Here is a 19460-nt window from a genome sequence, read left to right on the forward strand (position 1 = left end):
TTCTTGTACAATCATTTCTTTTGGAAGAAACTTCTCTCCCGTGATTAACACAAGTTCGTGGCCCTGGAGCTATATGTTTAGTAGTCTCTCAGAGGGCAATCTGTGAATCTGCAGGTAGACAGGAATGGCAGCTCCATTAGCCAGTCAGCGGGGTTCCAGCCCCTCCTCTGGGCGTGTGTCCCGGAGCCCAGGAGGCCCGCGAAGTCCGACCTGGCCACGTCTTCTCCTTTTGCACCTTTAATTCAGCGAAACCAGGACTTGTTCCTGCAGCCCCCGAGCATGGAGCCGACGCCTGCTCCTTGGCCTTCTGTGGGAAGGCAGGTTAAAGCGCCCGGGCACAGACAGACCTGGGCAAGAAAGGAAAGGATCACAGATCCTAGACCTCACATAAATGAAGAACAACTGACAGGCAGAGAAGGGCAGGAATTTTTGTTTATAGCCGTCTAGAGTTTCTCTTAGCCTGTTCACAAAGGAGGAGAGTGGAATGGACCTGACGGAGGGGAAACTGGCAGAAGAAGCCAAGCAAGAGGCCCGGGAGAGCGGAGCAGCGTGGCTGGGAAGTGGGTTAGGAGCGAGCCCGCCCGCAGGCTCTGAAGCGCCTCCCACCCTCAGCCCTGTTGCTCGAGCTCTGTTGTGCCAACTTATTCATCTGTAAAGTGGGTATAAAAATACTATCGACCCGCCGGGCATGGCGGCGCACGCTTGTCATCCCTGCGCTTTGGGAGGCGGAGACAGGAGATTGCGCAGGTTCGAAGCCAGCCGCGCTGGCTTAGGAGACCCTGTTTCCAAATAAAAATATAAAATAGGTCTGGGAGTGTAGCCCGGAGGTTGAAGGGCTTCCAGGAACCCCAGTACCACAAAAAAAAAAAAAAAAACAAAAAAAAACTATTGACCCAAAAGGCAAGGCTTAAATTGTGTCCTGCAGAGCACAACAATACGGACTCATAGCTACTCTTGTTCCCAGGGAAGGGAAGTATCAGGGAAAGCCACGCGACACCTTCTGACCCACTGTATCTTTTTTTTTTTTTTTTTCGGTACTAAGGATGGAACCCAGGGACATTCTACCTCCAAGTTACACCCCCAGCCCTATTTTTTATTCGTTATTTTGAAACAAGGTCTCACACAGTTGCAGAGGGCCTCACTAAGTAGCCCAGGCTGGCCTCAAACCTTCCATCCTCCTATCTCCGCCTCCCAAGTACTGGGATGACAAGCGTGTGCCACCACGCTCGGCTCAACTGTTTTATTTATTTATTTATTTATTTATTTATTTATTTATTTGTGTGTTTGTTTGTTTGTTTGTTTATTTGTGGTATTGGGGTTCCTGGAAGCCCTTCTTCCTCCGGGCTACACTCCCAGACCTATTTTATATTTTTTATTTGGAAACAGGGTCTCTTAAGCCAGCGAGGCTGGCTTTGAGCCTGCGCGATCCTCCTGTCTCTGCCTCCCAAGCGCGGGGATTACAAGCGTGCTCCATCGTCTTTGGAGGCGAGTTGCATGGCCTCTTTCTGTCTTTCTTTGCTCATTGGTTCATCCAGTGTGCTCTCGTTGGGCACGCTTCCATTCTACAGTATTTCCTGCGCACCTACTCTGTGCCGGGCGCTGTTGCCACAGCCCTGAAGACTCACCATGATGAGAGGCCAAGCCCCTCCTCCTCTGAAGCAGGTTCACTGTGAGGTGGGTGAACACAGGGGCAGTCTACCTCTGAGCTATACCCCTAAGTTTTATTTCCTACTTTTTTTATTTTGATACAGGGTCTACCTAAGTGGCTGAGGGCCTCATTTAAGTTCTCCAGGCTGGCCTTTAACCCGCAATCCTCCTGTCTCAGCCTCTCACGTACTATTGTTAAAGGCATGCGCCACCATATCTGGCTAATTTTCCTTTTTTTTTTTTTTTTTATTCAGTACTGGGGATGGAACCCAGGGGCATTCTTTCTGAGCTACACCCCCAGCCCTATTTTTTTTTAACTCTTTATTTTGAAACAAGGTCTCACTGAGTTGCAAAGGGCCTCACTAAGTAGCTGAGGCTGTCTGTGAACCACGATCCTCCTGTCTCAGCCTCCCCAGTGCTGGGATTACAAGCGTGCGCCACCATGCCTGGCTAATTTTACATTTTTAAAATTCCTTTTTTTGTGTGTGTGTGGGTCTGGAGTTGGAACCCAGAGGCATTTGACCTCCAAGCTACACCCCCAGCCCTATTTTTTATTCTTTATTTTGAAACAGGGTCTCACTGAGTTGCAGAGGGCCTCACTAAGTAGCTGAGGCTGTCCGCGAACCGTGATCCTTCCGTCTCAGCCTCCCAAATGCTGGGATTACAAACGTGCGCCACCATGCCCGGCTCTAAAATTACTTTTTTAAAAAAAAGGCTTTCAAATTTATATGTGCTTCAAGCCATACAAAACATGGATCTGCAAAGAATTATCTTTGTGAAGACTTTTTTTCTTTTTGCAGTACTGGGTGTGGAACCCAGGGGCAATCTACCTCTGACCTACACCCCCAGCCCTATTTTCTATTCTTTATTTTTGAAACAGGGTCTCACTGAGTTGCAGAGGGCCTAAGTAGCTGAGGCTGGCCGCAAACTGCTATCCTCCTGTCTCAGCCTCCCAAATGCTGGAATTACAAGCGTGGGCCACCACACCCGCTGAAGACTTTTAAAGATAAACAGAGAATTAGTAAAAAAACAAACAAAACAAAACCCTTCAAAACCCCTTAGGTCTGCCATTGCTTTCATGGGTCTGATAGTCTCATTAGAAGAAATTAAATGAGTTAACAAATAAATATGCCGGGTGTGGTGGCGCACGCTTGTAATTCCAGCATATCCCAGCATTCGGGAGGCTGAGAATGGAGGATGGCGGTTCAAGGACAGCCTCAGCTACTTAGTGAGGCCCTCCGCAACTCAGTGAGACCCGGTTTCTAAATAAAGAATAAAAAAATAGGGTAGGGGGATGTAGCTCCGAGGTCAAATGCCCCTGGGTTCCATCCCCAGACCCGCAAAAAATATAAACATACATACACACATACTATATCAAGTGGTAGCAGCATTATTTTTACAGAAAAAGAATGAGAAGAGAGGCTTGTTTTATTTGTGTGGTTCAAGACCTTCTTAAGGAAGCGTCAGGTGGGCAGAGATGGAATCAAATGAGTTGTCGTTTCTACTTTTTACTACTATAAAGACTACTGCGACTCACCCTCGTGCACCTAAATCTCTGTGCATGCTTCTGATTACTTCTTAGAATCTATTTCTAGCACTGGAGTTAGTGAGTCAGGAGGACAAATGTTTTTAAGTTTCTTTCTTGAAACCACAAACTGAAACCTCTCTTTTCTTGAGCTTTCTCATTAAAGTCATAAAAGCAGAAATTGACAAAGACGTAGATTTCCAGGCCATTTAAATATATATTTAAACTGGGTGTGTTCACACATGCCTGTAATCCCAGCATTTGGGAGGTTGAGACAGGAGGATTCCAGGTCTGAGGCCAGCTGCAGCAATTTAGGGAGACGGTTTCAAAACAAAAAATACAACAGGGCTAGAAATATAGCTTGGAGGTAGAAAGTCCCTGGATTCCATCCTCAGCAAACCCCTGAAGAAATAAATAGGCAAAGTCAATGTATATTTAAACGTTTTGAAAGTTTAAATCCTTAGAATTCTTTTGAGAGGGGAGAACTTGGGATCTGAGCTATACCCTCAGCCCTATATTTTATTTATTATTTTGAAACAGGGTCTCACTAAGTTGAAGAGGGCCGCACTAAGTAGCTGAGGCTGGCCTGGAGCCTGCCATCCTCCTGTCTCAGCCTCCCAAGTACTGAGATTACAAGCGTGCACCACCAGGCCTGACTATGCTTAGAATTTTTCAAGTTTACTTATATCAGGACTGCCCAAGCTTCTCCAGGCCCAGCATCTTAACCAATCAGCCCATGTCACCTCCCACCCCTAAATACCCAGAGCCACCCTGTTCCCTAAGACTGTTTCTGAAGTTGTGGGGCTTTGGTGTGAAAAGGAAGCTTGGTGATGAGTGGTCCATTCCATTTCCCCGTTCTAAAGTTGGGGAAACTGAGGCCCAGAGGTTCTTCTGACTTGCCCTAACCCTCATGGTGAGTTCATGGGCAGGCCAAGCCGAAGCTCAACGTCCCAGTTCCTGTTTCCACAGCCAGAACCAACCGCAACAGAAAAGTGCGCGTGGTGTTTGGGACAACAGGACCAAAGGCAGGATTTGGGGATAAAACCCACGTGATGGCCTGGTGGGTTCACCCACCCCACGGGCGACAGTGAGCCCGAGTTAAATGACACGCATAAAGGGCACCGATGGTGCCAACACATTGTGACATTTGAATGTTAGTGCTGGACACTACTTGGGTGGCACAGCAAGGAGCATGTCCCAAGACCGATGCTGGGCCCCTGGAAAAAGGCACAGATGTGGGACGGGGGTGTGCTCTCGGGGCCCGTTGGCCTGGGTGGAAGACCTGGGTGCAGAGAAAGGCTGGCCGCCACCTCCAGACCCAGGAGCTGATGGAGTCCCATGAGACCACCCAGAGGCACAGAGGCTTCAGCCAAAGTCAAGGCCACAGCTGGAGGCCTCTGTGGAGCCCGTGACCGGAGCCCATGACGGGGACAGCTCTGATCGGCTGCCAGGCCTCTCCAGGGAGGCCAGCTGCCCAGCCCAAGGGGCTTGGGCCACCCAGCCATGTGAGAACGCCCTCTTCCCTTTACCTCTCCCCTTTCTGGGCTTCATTCCAGGACATGAAACAGCAGCTAGCAAGGGGAGGAGGTGAGCAGAGATGGACACAACCACGCCCCTTTCCCACGCAGCTTCCAGGGTGAGGCAGGTCCCGGCCAAGGAGGAGAGAGACTTAAATCTAAATCAGTTGGGAAGTTTAAATATTTCCTGAGGCTGGAATGCTAAGATCTGATTCAAAGGTACCCTTTTTGAAACTGAAAGGGTTTTTAATTGCCTAGATGTGATGATGATGATTTTTTAATTGCCTGAGTTGTGCCCAAGATAGAATTTAAAGAGACAAGCTAGGCATGGTGGTGCAGCCTGTAATCCCAGTGCCTGGGAGGCCGAGAGGCAGGAGGATTGCAGGTTTGTGGCCAGCACACTGGAACTTAGACCCTGTTTCAAAATAGTAAGACTGGGGATGTATCTCAGAGGTAGAGAGTGTCCAGGTGTTCACTCCCCAGTACACCTCTCTCTCTCCTCTCTCTCTCCCTCTCTCTCTCACACACATACACACACACACACACACACACACACACACACACACACAGAATTTAAAGAGGCAATGGGAGATGCCACAAAACTTGGGTCTGCCAGTGCTGCTCTCAAGGAGCAGGTAGACGAGATAGGAGGATAGATTCTATAGCAAAGGTTGCATTTCGTCCAGTCCCTTCTCGTGCTTTTCCACTGCACCAGTTACATGTCATCTTAACTCGATGGTCATTCTGGCTGCCCCATTCATCCCTGTACTTTCCGAAATAGCCAACGTTCCACTAATAGAACCTGAATTGATCCTTCTCTCATGCCCTCCCTCATGAGTCAAAAGTAATTCTGGAACTCCGTTTTCTGCCCCACCTTCCTGAGAGTATGCCTGAAAGTTCTATTTTACATAAGCCTTTCATTCTGATACAAACAATACGGGCCGTGATTGCTCTGAACGCCAGCTCCGCTTACAACCACAGCCACTGGTGCCTAAGGTCCTGGTTTAGTCAGCTTTTCCATCACTGTGACCAAAATATCAGACAAGAGCAGCTTAGAAGAGGAAAGGTCCACAGCTGACCAACTCTAAAGCAGACATCATGGCCGCGTGACTTGGCAGAGGAAAGCTGAGCACAATCAGTGATGGCCGGAAGCCAAGAGAGAGACAGGAAGTGACCAGGGACAGCGACAGTCCCTAAGGCCACACCCCCAGTCCTACCCTCTACAGATATGCCCTGCCTGCCTACGTTACCACCCAGTAAATCCATTCTATTATTGATTCTTCAGTGGATTATCCTCTGATGAGATTAGAGCCCTGGTTCGATGACTTCACCTCTGAATATTTTTGCATTGCCAAGATATGACATTCTATATTTACACCACAACAAGGCTCAGACAGTCTTTCAATGTCCCCCCACACTTTCCCCAGCCCACCACAGAAGACTGATTACAATCCATTATTCACTCAATGGTTCATTGTTTGTTGGACTGGGTACCCTCTATGTGTCAATCACTCAGTGGAGTGCTGGATACAAACTTGATAGCTGAATGGCAGTCCCCGCCCTCAATGTACCTCCCACCCAGGATCCCACGATTCCGTAGATGTAGAATGATTGTGACAAGTGACCAGGAGGATGTTGGCACCATAAAGGAGGCGCACTGGGAGACCAGGAGCGCTGTGGTTTGGGTGTCCACACTAAAACTCATGCTGACATTTAATACCCACTGTGAGGTACTAAGTGGGTGAAATCTGACTCTAGCATTTAGGTGAGACCTTTGGGCAGTAATCAAGGCTCAAGGAGACCATAATGGCGGAGCGCTTCCCCAGGGGGACCGAGCCTTATAGAAGAAGAGAGACCTGAGGTCTTACGCGCAATCTCTTTTGCCATGTGATGCCCTTCGCCATGTCAAGGCCCTCATCAGATGCTAAGCACATGTCAGCATCATGCTTTTGGACTTCCAGGACAGGCGGCGAAATCAATCTCCTTTCTTTTGCTTTCTAGTCTTTGGCATTGAGTTTGGCAGCAGTAAACCAAAGTAGAGCAAGATCAAGCGGGAACAATTCACCCCGCTTGGTAATGGATCACATCGGCTTAGCAGAAGAGAAGATCATTTTTTCTGGAAGGACCAGTAGAACTTTCCCAGGCAGTGAAGGGAGTCGGCGTAGGCTGGAACAACAGCTTGTGCAAGCGTACCCCATGAGTCAGGACAGCTTTAGCTAAACTGTAGTCGGAGAATGACCCTGAAGCCTTAGCAGCTTAATGGAGCTGTGGTTTATGGCTCACTCAAATCACACGCCCAGTGCAGGCCAGCTGGGGATTGGAGTGTGTGTGGGGATGGGCAGGCTCTACTCCACTCAGTCACTCAGGGATCAAGTAGATGAGAGAGACTCTAGAAAATTAGGATGAAAATGAATCAAGTAGCTGAGAAACAATTGCACGGGTCCAGCCCAGAGAGAACAGCGGCTCGAACCAAGATGGTGCTGCGGACATGGTGGGCTCAACTGTTTCTCTAGGCCCTCAGTGAAGGAGAACAAATTAATGAATGAGCTCACCTGTACCTGCAGTTATCCTATGTTGGTCTATATCGTGGGGTTTAAAACATTGTTTCTGTGAAAAGTGAAATTGGTGCCCCAGTACAAAACACATCTTGACTTCAGATATCTTTGAAGAAGAGGAAGTTAAATGATGTTCTGGGAACATGAAGAGACTCTTTTGAGTGTGTGTGTGATGGGTGGGGGGCAGCTGAAGGTGTCCAGAGGCCATCGGAGGCCCAAAGCAAAGACCTATCTGAAGAAAGGGCCCTACAGCACCTGACAGCCAGTGAGTGTCTCTCATCGAATACCATCCAGAAACACAACCCAACTAGAAGCACTTGAGCTCCCAGAATAAAATTTTCCTCCTCAGTTGCACTTAAACTCTGCACACGGGGATGAGAATGGAATCCAGAAACTGGGACTTTGCATTACACAAAGAGGTGGCGTAGGCACACCTGACGGTCTCCGGAGCGTCACATTCCCAGCTCCTGAAGGAAGGCAATGCTGGGAGTCTGGGCACATGCCCCCACCCCTGACTTGGAATTTATTGAGTTCAAATTGTTCACTTAATTGGGTACCAAATTAGATCTAAGATGCTGCACTAAGTAAGCCTTGTTCATTTTCTCTCTTGGTGATGCCAAGAAAGTACAGAATTAGAAGAAAGCATGGCATCTGTACCCAAAGTCTTACATCTGATGGAATCTGAAGAACACGGAGGAATCGCTTTGACTCTTCCCTTCTTCCTCTTGTTCAATGGTTGATGGAATGCTCCATAGGTCTCATTTAAAATCAATAATATGTTTTCATTTTAATTAACCAAGCAACAAGGGCTATATATTAAACCAATGACTCAGTATTTGTTTAACAAGGACATTGTGTTCATATCAATGCCCAAATTCCAATGACCCTGAGCTCCCCTTGCTGGCAACAGCGCCCTCCTTTAAAATCTTCCAGTGAGCCGGGCGTGGTGGCGCACACTTGTAATCCCAGCACTGGGGAGGCTGAGACCTGGAGGATCGCGGTTCGCGGACGGCCTCAGCTACTTAGTGAGGCCCTCTGCAACTCAGTGAGACCCAGTTTCAAAATAAAGAATAAAAAATAGGGCAGGGGGTGTAGCTCGGAGGTCAAATATCCCTGGGTTCCATCCCCAGACCCACAAAAAAAAAAAAAATAAAATCTTCCAGTGACGTTAGCCAAGGATCCCGCACAGCCGTCTCCATTGTATTTGCTTACAGTAAAGCATCATTGTTGGAGCCCACCAAACAAGGCCTCAGGGAAGCTCCGCTGTCACCAGGCCCCGCAGAGCCAATAGTGCCCCCAGCTCTGCCACATCTTGTCATTTCGGTCCCAAAGCAGTATTGCCTGCATCCAGAGTCTCACACTCTTTCTTAAAAATAATTTCTAGCCAGACATGGTGGTGCACACCTGTAGTCCCAGTGCTTGCTAGATTGAGACAGGAGGCTGAGACAGGAGGATTGAAGGTTTAAGGCCACTCTCAGCAACTTAGCCATATCCTGAAAACAAACAATTCCTTTAGCCCATGGCCCTTACTCCTCTCCTGGGTGGAAACTCATACTGCATTCCAAGTAGGTGGTGGATAAAAGCCACAGCCACCCTCTGTCTTTTTTGTCACCCCTTGTCTCTCTGAAGGGCCCCTTCTGTTACACAATCCCAGGTCTAGCATGATAGCCAAAGAATCCTGGGCGGAGCATCTGCTCCTCCTTTCCTACTTTTACCAACAGCATCAGAGCCTCAGGCCTGCCTGCTCCACACCTACCAGTACACAGCTCTACGCAAATGCAAATTAATATATGCATAGATAAGGAACCAAAAGGTCACACAGGGCAAGGTGTTTTCATGATGACCACAACCCTGGGAGGGTTGGTCTTTGCTTTGGTCTGCTGAGATATCTGCTTTCTTTGGATTTTCATTGTTGCTGTCATTTTATTTTGTAAAGCTTTAAAAATTATACAATCTACATATTTTATTATGTAGCACTTTCCTTTAAAATAATTACTTTTGAACTCAACATCTGATCGATAACTAAAAGGCCTCCAATTTAATTTAGTCTTCCTATAAAAACATTACACTTAACCATTTGCTGTCATCTGGCTTTGTCCCCACCCTAATAGGAAGCTGGAGAAGGCCAAGGTCTGTGAGCCCTACTGTGTGCCCAGTTCAGGTACCATGCCACCCTCCCCAGAACTCAGGGCAGGTGCTGTAAACCGCACCACGCTCATGAGGAAACAGCAAGTTTGGGCAAATAACATACAACAGGGCACATGACCCATGTCACAGATCCAAGTTCTGCAGCAGCCAAGAGTCCTAAGACCTTTCCTGCAGGGTATCGGTTGAGGGCACGCCTTTGGGACTTCCTCAGGCACTGGCCAGCTGCACCCCCGCCCCCTCGGGGAAATATCTTTCCTCTTAACTCCAAACTCCCATAACCTGGAGGTAACCCAGAAGGACTGGCCCCTGGGACCCTCTCCCACCCCAGCTGGGGCTCCTGCCAAGAGCTGCAAAGCAGGCAGCTGGCTTTGAGAGCGCTGTGAGCCGCCACGCCCACCCCACCCAACCTCCTGTAAGAGCTTAAGTCAACAGGCACAGAAAATCAGCCCAGGCCATCTTGGGATAGGGGAAGGGGGAAAAAAAAAATCAGCAGCTGCTGCCTAATTGGCATTCGAAATAGCTAGAGGCTTCCAAGCGCAGAAGTGAATTAAATAGGCTTCCCCCCCCCCCCCCCGAGGGTGGAGTACAGGCTCCAGATCTCCACCCGAGTCACGCCCTAGCTACAGCTATTTATAATATTGAAATGCCAGATGGAACCTGCCAGGGAGAAACAAAGGCCCAACAAGCCCGGTCCCCCCAGAGCCCTCAGCAGACACAGCCTGAGGGAACTGTGAGGACCAGAGCAGCAGAGGGGCCAGCTCCCCAGCCCATAGAAGGCTCTGACGAAGGTGTTGGTGGGCACATTGCAGCACGGGGCTGGTGCTGGGCCCACGCGCTGGACCTGGACCTGCCGGTTTAGGAGCGGCCAGCAGAATCCAGGAGCATTCAACACCTGCCGCCAGATGTGGAGGTGGCCAGGCCACTGCTGCTGGTGGGGGCGCTCGAGGAGCCAAGCGGTAGCCCAAACACGGTGATACCTGATGGCCCAGAGTGCATCCAGGGAGGTGGGGGCAAGGCCTGATTCCCTAACTCTGTGTGACTATATTCTTGTTAGTAGCCCCTCAGAAACCTCGCTTCCATATCAGTGAAGGGCAAGCTGTAACTAAACTAGCCAGAAGGTATTTTCGAGAACACTAAATAGCCAGTAAGTGCTCAAAATCGTTCTGCAGCTGGAAAAACCGAAGCTGCTCCTATAGAACTTGGTGCAGAGAAGTATCAGAAATACTTCTCTGGCTGGGTGCAGTGGTGCATGCCTGAAACTCTAGTACTTAGAAGACTGAAACAGAGATTGCAGGTTTCAAAATAGAAAAATAAATGTGGTGAAACACTCCTGTAACCCTACTACCTGGGAGGATGAGACAGGAGGATCACAGGTTCAAGATTAGTGTGGTGGCGCACACTTGTAATCCCAGTACTTGGCAGGCTGAGACAGGAGGGTTTCAGATTCAAAGCCAGCCGTGGTAATTTAGCAAGGCTCTCAGCAACCTAGTGAGACAGTTTCCAAATAAATAGAATCAGGCTGAGGGGAAGTTTGGAGGTAGAAAGCCTCTGGGTTCTATCCTTAGTGCAAAAAAAAAAAAAAAAAAGACTAGCCTCAGCAACTTAGTGAGACTTTCAGTAACCTAGCAAGACCCTTCTTCAAAACAAAAAATAAAAAGGGGTGGGAGTATAGCTCAGAGGTAGAATGCCCCTGGGTCAATCCATAGCTCCACATAAAAATAAAATAAAATAGGACTGGAAGTATAGCTCGGAGGTAGAGTGCCCCTGGGTTTAACCCCCAATCACACACACACACACACACACACACACACACACACGCACAGCCTCACTGTTGACCAGCCACCCTGTATCAATACCTGCACGGCAAGTTCTGGTCCCTTCCTCCTGACAAGCTGAAAACAGATCTCAGTTTCCCACTTCCTGCCCTGCTGTGCTGGCACAGAACAGAAAGCTGGCTTGAGCCAAGACTCCTCGGAAACAGGCATCTGCTGAAAGCCCCTTCCCACCCTGCTGCCCTGGCTGCCCCAGCTGGACTGGTCTGCTGGTGAGTTAAAATCATTGCTCAGCCTGAAAGACTTGCTCTCATCACCTAGGGAGACCCTCCCCTCCCCTCCATCTCCACACAGTCCCACTCCCCCCCCCTACATCTGTCCTGACCCCCGCATCCCTGTGGGGTTTCTTGCCCCACTCTCAGAGCAAGGCCCTCCTGTAGAAATCCATTGTGACACACACAGGACTTTTTGAGTTTTCTGGTCACCACATAAGTTAAACATTTTGAAGGCAGAATTAAGTTTAATACTCTAGTTAACCCAGTACAATAAAAAACAGGACCATTTAAAAATGTAATTAAATAATTAACGAGATAGTTTGCATTCTCTTTTTATAAGCATCTAAAATCAGGGGTGTAGCCAGGCGTGGCAGAGACAGGAGGATCGCGCAGGTTCTAAGCCAGCCTTGTGCGCTGGCTTAGGAGACCCTGTTTCCAAATAAAAAAAAAAAAAAGTAAAAATAGGTCTGGGAGTGTAACCCGGAGGTAGAAGGGCTTCCAGGAATCCAAGTACCACCAAAAAAAAAATAATAATAATAAAATAAAATCAGGGGTGTATTTTATACACAGTCTGGACTCCCTATATTTCTCATGCTCTGTTGCCAGGTCCAGGGGCTACGGTATCGGGCAGCGCAATCCTAGAGCACTGATTTACATTTTCTTGTTTTGGGGGTCTCTTTGAGGCCCCCTGCTCTGGGGTGCTGACGTGGAATATCGAGGAGGTGGCAGGAGCAGCGGTCCCTCTGCGGGCCAGTCTCAGCAGCCTGCTAGGAGAGATGGCAGTCCGAAGATGAAATTAAAAGATGTGGGATGCAGGCTCAAAGCTCCGGGCTTCTAGCTGGTCCCTCCACGGTCTGGGTATTAGTTTTGGGGTGTGGATGCATGACGGGATACTAGGACTATAACAAAGAAAGCATTTGTCCCCCAGAGGCCTGCAGGTCACGGGGACCCTGTCCTATCACAGGACGCTGGTTTCTTCATTTCCTTCCTAGTTTCCGCAGGCAACCCAGGGCCAGGATCTGATGAGGAAGAAACACAAAACACAAGATGAGAAGAGTGGCAGTTGAGGTCCCCGGCTGGAGGGACACCGAGCCTTGCCCTGCAGCCTCAGAAGACGGGGCAGGGAAAGCTTCGTGGGCTTTCTCAGTGGGCTTTCTTGAGTGTCTACAAAATCTTGTTTTTGTGGCCTCTGAAATCTCTGTGGGCCTCCACCTATGAGAAATAGTTCCCAAACATATCACATGAAAAATATTTTCTCTGGAGCTGGGTGTGGTGGGCACACTCCTCTGATCCCAGGACCTGAAAGGTCGACACAGGAGCATCACAGTTTCGAGTCTAGACCTTCAGCAACCTGGTCAAGATCTTTTTAAAAATAAATAAAAATAGGGCCGGGAGTATAGCTCAGGGGTAGAATGCCTCTGCGTTCCATCTCAGTACCACCACCAGATTTTTTTTTTTCCTTTGGTGCTTTTAGGATGTGATCCCACTGAGAGCTGACCCTCATGGCGAGCACAGCGGCTCTTGCTGACCAGGGAGGAGGTGTTTGTGGAGACATTTGCACATACCACGGGGCGAAGATCCCACCCTGGATATAGAATGCCACAGCCTCTTGGCAAATCCCCCATAGGGCTGAGCTGTGACTTTGTGGCTGGTTTTGAAGCCAGGGAGGCCTCACACAGGCTTCACACACCCATGGCTTCACACAGGCCCCACCCTGCTGGTGTGGACAGGAGCCCTGTTGAACCCCGAGCTGGCCTGACTTCCCCAGGCGGTGCCTGCAGTGCACCGACTGTCCAGCTACTTGCTGAAGGTGTCTCGAATCTGGGAGGAAGGGAAACTCCATTTCTACTCTAGGGGGATTTCTGGGCACATCCTGAACCAAAGGCCTCTCCTGGCCAACATGGCTGAAGTTGTTCTCTGTGGGGACAGGGGAGGACAAGTCACCCTGGAATGGAGCCGGCAAGCAGGGCTTGGCCTTCATGAGTTTTGTCGGGGCTGCTCTTACATCACCCAAAATGGGACCACATGGACACCTTGCCCCAGAAGAGATGATGTCCCAGCTAAATTGCTACAGTGCACTCGCTTAAGTAATCATTTGTTTTCTTCTTATCACCGTAAAAATCTCAAAAATTAAAATGTGGAGGAAATGAGGTTCTTCTGATCACTGGTCTTTTCTGGCTAACAGTAAACTCTTTTATTTTAACCAGTGATGCTGAAAAGTCTCCATCTCATGGACCGGTGCCTGGGCCTGTTTTGAATCATTCAGGACCCCCACTGGGCCGCAGGGCATGGTGAGCCCAGCTGGCACCGGCTGCGGAGTAGAACCTGGTTCCAGGCCTGCTGCTGCTGGGTACCGGCATCGTGCTTCTGCTGGGTTTTAACCAGACGGTTCATATGAGCTCATTTGTTGTAGTGTGTCCCTTTTCCCTAAAATTGAAGCATAAAAATTCAATTTGAGGGCTCTGGTTAACGGGGGTCCACTCTAGGCGCGGCTCGAGCCGGAGCAATATCCCCTTGGATCCCACGCAGCGCCTGAGCTCGCTCTGAGGCTGGGATGACTTTAGCATTTGCTTGGCAAGGGCATTTTCATCTGGCTCCCGGTGAAGTCATAGAAGTCTGAGTTATTTCTGTAGTGTGTGATTGCCTGGTTTATTTATAAGAACCATCTATCAGGCCTGAGCTTTTCTTATGTCTGGAGCCACATGTATCATCACGATTATGAAATGTTGATCTTCATAGATGGACTTAAGCTGATAAAGCACTTTTGAACCATTAAAGAATCTTGTAAGTCAAGATGGTTTAGATAAGAATGTGACTTTTTCCGCTAGGGGTCAGCTGACTCTGGCCTCTCCCTTGATTGGGCTGTTACATTAAGAGTGTGATCATCGTACAGGTCCTTTAAGAAGAGGGGCCCACTGATGAGGAGGTTGCTGGAATCTCCCTTTCTCTCCCCTGGCTTCCACCCCAGCTGGGACATACAGCCCAAAGGGTGTGAGCGAGATGAGCTTGCCACAGAGACACGGAGAGACCAGTGAGAAATGCCCCTGCCCACAAGGCCTGATCGCAACCACACTCATACAAGAAGCTCAGAGAAAATATTCTATAGCAATGCGGGACTGAACAGGCTCAGGGATTTAAAACCTAAGCACAAGTCTATTAGAAAGGCAATCCGACAGCGTCTATCTGCCGGGTGTTGTGGTACACATCTGTAATCCCAGTACTTGGGCAGGCTGAGACAGGAGAGGTTCACAGCCAGCTTCAGCAATTAGCAAGACCCTGTTTCCAAATAAAAAATAAAATAGGGCTGAAGTGTAGCTTGGAGGTAGAAGCCCCCTGGAAACCATCCCCAGCGCGCACGCGCGCGCACACACACACACACACACACACACACACACACACACAGCTGCTCTCACATTCTGCAGGACTGAGTTCCTCAGTCACGGGCTGGGGATGATCCGGCACTGGGGTCCCGGGATGCTCTGGCTCAGGGCTTGAACTGTTATGATGGGGAGGGTGCAGGGCTCCCATGAGAGCCTGAAGACATCTTGGAAGTGGAAAAGCTGCTCTCACAGTCTGCAGGACTGCATTCCTGTCACTTGACAACAGACTCAGACAGAGGGTAGGGACAGGGGGGCTCCAGGATGCGCTGCTTAGGCTTGGGTAGTCCAGTGGGCAGAGTACAGGGCTCTGGGACCGACCTGACCCTTGCTGTCTTCATGGTACCAAGAACAATGAGTCTTGGCAGAGCCCAGAACATTCACTCATGCATGTGGCACTACCATGCCAGGACTGTCCTGAGCACAGTTGGGGACATCAGTAAAAGAAACACATGTGGCCTCTGCCCCCATGGGCCAGTGGGGAGTGGGGAGGCAGAAACAGAAGACTGAAGGATTGAAAACTGGAGCCTCCAATTACATCATTTTCAGGGAAACGGATGGAATTGGAGGACATTATGCTAAGTGAGATTAGTCAGTCGCAAAAAATAAGAAATCGGATGCTTTCCCTAATATGTGAAAGCTAAGGAGAAATGGGTCATAGGAGGAACTCTGGATGAAAAAGTAAATCCTACAGAGGAGCAAACGAGGCAACCTAAAGGAGGAGAAAGGAGGGGGGACGAAGGAAATTCTCTAAAACACACAATGTACTTAAACATATCGAAGTCAACCACTAAGCCAAGCAAGAGAAGGAGGGATGGGGAGGAAATGGGGTGGGAATTGGGTAGGGGTTAAATCGGTGATGTGTACATGTATGTACACACAAGTTTTTTACCCCAATAGGATGTATGAATATAATGCACAAATAAATAAATAGAAAGAAAGAAAGAAAGAAAGAAAGAAAGAAAGAAAGAAAGAAAGAAAGAAAGAAAACAAACTGGAGCTTCCAGCAGAGCCTCACAGCTCCTCTGTCCCCTGCCCTTCAAACCTGCTGCTGGGCTGCTCCTTCTACTCCCTCCACCTGCCTGGGGAGTCACAGAAAGAGCAGGTGACACACAACGGGATCTTTGGCTGATGCTGAAAGCCCAGCCAGCCGGGGTGACTGGTGGCTGCCAGGCCCATGGGTGGCTCCAGAAGCCCAGGTGTGGCTCCCTGGGAACCACTAGCAACAGACAGGCTGCTGCTCCTGAGCTGGAGACAGCTGGTCCTGAAGCCCCGACAGGTGCGGTGAGCAAAGCCAGCTTGTCCTAGGAATCCTTTCAGGATAGGGCATCTGTCTCTGCCACTTCTGTCGTGCTTGTGCAGAGGCAGACGTGGGCATAGGGATGAGGCTCGCTTGCTGTCTACAGAGGTGTTTTTATTCTGAAGCATGCACCAATACCATCTACCATCCTGGGCTCCAGCCCCAAAGGATTAGCTCTGTGTTGGCCCCTGCTCTCTTTAAACACTCCTGCCTGCTTGCTCCACCACCAGCCTACTGCCCCGCCATCCGGACCTGAGGCTGCAGCCGTGTGGCACCGTGAGTCCCAGAGCTGCCTGGGGAGCACTCAGGCCTCAGGGCTGCAGGGCTGAGAGCGATGTCCACCCTCCCGCCATCCTGACCTGAGACTCAGCCCTGTGTCACTGTGAGTCCCAGAGTTGCCTGGGGAGCACTTAGGCCGTGGGGCTGAGGACGATTGCTGAAGGCCTGTTTGCTGTACCTGGGAGCGTCCGGCTGGTCAGGAATCACAGAAGGTTCTGAGTGGGGAAGCCCAGGTCAGAGAGATCCCACCGAGCCTCGGATGGGGAACACGGGGCCGGAGGGGGAGGATAAGAGGAACAGAGGGACCAAGAGCCACCGAGGGGCGACTCTGCGGGACCCTGATGAGGAAGGGACGGGGAGGGCCCTAGATGACCTGCCCCTGCTCCTGGCGAGGAGACCAGGGGCTTCCTCACAGGGGAGCGGCAGGTTCTGCCCAGTGGGTGGCAGTGTCCGTGGAACCAGGTCACTGGGATAGGCTGGGTCTCAGGCCTGGGCTGGTGCAGCAACCCGGAGGGACCTTGTCACGGCTGGCTGCATGTGACCCTGAGATTAGAGGTTCGTCTGCCTGTTTGCTCACTGCTGGACTCTGGTCTCAGGGCAGGGCTGGCTACCCAGAGCAGGTGGGTGGGGAAAGGAGGGCCCACTGTTAGAAATCGGAGGGGGACCTTCCTACCCAGGAAGGGAGGGCTGGCCGTCAGCGCTAGACAAGGTGCAGCCATGAGGAGGGCAGGAATGAGCAGCCATGACTGCAGGGTGCAGATGGTGGGCCAGCCTCTGCCCTTCCTGGTCTTTGCTATCCTGCAGAATGGGCAAGGAGCCTCCCAGGAGCGTGACAACGGATCCACAGGGGCCACTGAGGCATGCGAGGCCTCCCCAGGCAGGGATCAGCTGGCAGCAGCCATGGCCCTGGAGCAGGCCGGGCCCAGCACTCAGCACGGTGCCTGCACCCGCTCTCAGACACAAGCTCCAGCAGTTTCACTGCACAGGGGATGCATCCCGAGGGGCCTGGGCCTCGCAGGTCCCAGCACTCCACATCTGGACTGATTCTATGAAGCTTTGAAAGATACCAGAGCCAGATGTGGTGGTGCATGCCTATAATCCCAGTACTTGGGAGGCTGACCCACCAAGATCACGGGTTGGAGGCCATCTTCAGCAACTTAGCAAAGCCCTCAGCAACTTAGACTGGTTTGGTGAGTGAGTGTTAGCTCAGCAGCAACACAGCTTTGACAGCCAATATTTACACCTGTCTATTGTCTTGGTTCCCACAGAGGAAGAGACGTTTCATGAGTAGAGAATCCTGAGTCAGATCTATGAAGGACTTTGAAATGATTCCCAAACAGTTTCAATTTTCTTCATGCTTTTATCTTTCTATCCATCCACCTGCTTACCACCCAGCTAGCACCCAGAGTAGGCTCTCATATTGTTAATGAAAAGAACATAGTTGTTAGAAATTGCAGACAGTACTGCATGGGTCAAAAGAAGGGATTCACAGCTGGTATCTCTTGCCTCCCTTATGGGAAATGACCAAACTATAGATGAGGTAGGACATGTGGTGGCCAGCCTGGTGGACTGCAGGTCTGCAGGTGGGGCTTCTCTGCCTCAGAACCCAGCTGAGCTCACACCACGGGACCCAGCTGCACCTCAACAGGCCTTTCTGTTACTCTCAGCATCCGTGGCCGGGGGTTCCGTTCTGTCTCCCATAGCAGAGGCCTTGAGCCTCCCTGAAGGCCCTGTTCCTTGTGTAGGGCAACTGGCGTCCTGTCTCTGGGGTGGGTGCCACTTATCCTTTTCCAAACAGCACTAAAGCTTCATGTAGAATGTTCTGGTTATTATTAATAGCATTATTAATGATGGGGATTGGGCCTGTATTGATTGTTTTTTGGGGGGGGTCTGGGGATGGAACCCAGTGACATTTGACCTCCAAGCTACACCCCCTGCCCAATTTTTTATTCTTTATTTTGAAACAGGGTCTCACTGAGTTGCGGAGGGCCTCACTGAGTAGCTGAGGCTGTCTGTGAACCGTGATCCTCTGGTCTCAGCCACCCAAATGCTGGGATTACAAGCGTGCGCCACCACGCCCGACTTGTATTGATTGTTAATAAGAGCTGTATTAATTGCTAATAAGAACAAGCTTTCATACTTAGGCAGAACAATAAAATTATTTTCTCTGCCTCTAAGCTGTCAGCCAAGAGCTACAGCCAGGATTGACCTTGGTCAGCTAATAGTTGGCTCTTAGCCCAGCTGGACACTAGAATTATATGGATTTTTTACAATAGTTTAGGTTAAAGAGAAAAAGCAAACTCTGTTAACCCAGTAGTAATTACTAATTACACAAAATAGTTATAGCCCTAAACCTTCATACTTTAAAAGACTACATTCCTGTGTCTTTCTTTTTTGTTAGACAAGTTTTTTTTAACATAATAAGCAACTTTTAGCAGAGATACAAAAGGGCTAAAAACTCACCAAGGACACAGGTGGACAATGCACGCTTTAAAACTAAAATCAAAGACAGAGCAGGCTCCCATGCAACCTCCTGACCTTGTTAACCAAGTAACACATTTTGATCAATGTCAGACCTGTCTGCCCCGGTGAGGATGAACAAAGAAGTCCAACAGAGGGGGCTCGCACAACAGAGGTAACTGGCGGCCTGCACCTGCGTTTGGGGGGAAAAGAAGATTATTGGCTAGACGGTGTAAAAAAGGGAGATGGCAAATTCTCATAAAATATGTTCCGTGTTCAGAGACTTCAGGGTCTTACTTTCAAGGCACTCCACTCCTACATTCTTTCTACCTTTTTAATCATAAACTCTGCTTATACTTGCAGCAGTATAGTTCTGGCTATTTTTTCTAAACTAGCTTAGAACAAGATCCCACCTCGACATCTCAAACTGTTACAGATAACTGTCTCAGGGCCTCCAAAAGATATGACAGTGTACGTTTTTTTTCCCCCAGTAGATTATCTTGGGCTCCCACCCAATGTGGCTGTCACAGGAGGGCCACAGCTCCCTACAGCTCCCCTGCCAAGTCCTCCCCAGTGCCCACTGAGTTTCAGGAGCCCCGCCCCCC

Source organism: Muscardinus avellanarius (assembly GCF_963383645.1).
Source record: "Muscardinus avellanarius genome assembly, chromosome: 6".
Classification (NCBI taxonomy): Eukaryota; Metazoa; Chordata; class Mammalia; order Rodentia; family Gliridae; genus Muscardinus; species Muscardinus avellanarius.